Raw genomic sequence first — 272 nt, 5'->3', positions numbered from 1 at the left:
GGGTCTGGCTCTTCCCTGCCGGTCCAACTGGGATTCCTCACCCCACTGCTCTTGCGGTGGGTCCCTGCCTGCTGGTGTGGAGACACAGATCACCCACAGCCATCACTGGGGGGTTCCCGGCCTTGCTCCCGCTGCCAGGAGCTTGCAGGAAGTCACCACGAGCTGGCCGAGCCAAACTGGGCCCGTGTTCGGTGGGGACAGCTGGAGGCCAGTGTCTGCGGTGTGATTTTTTAACCCTCAGCGTCCTACAGGAGGAGGATGTGGGGCGTGTG

The sequence above is a fragment of the Buceros rhinoceros genome, unplaced genomic scaffold (genome assembly GCF_000710305.1).
Source record: "Buceros rhinoceros silvestris isolate BGI_N320 unplaced genomic scaffold, ASM71030v1 scaffold27478, whole genome shotgun sequence".
In the NCBI taxonomy this organism is placed as follows: Eukaryota; Metazoa; Chordata; class Aves; order Bucerotiformes; family Bucerotidae; genus Buceros; species Buceros rhinoceros.
The sequence above is the reverse complement of the archived record's forward strand: the minus strand, read 5'-3'. Positions refer to the sequence as shown.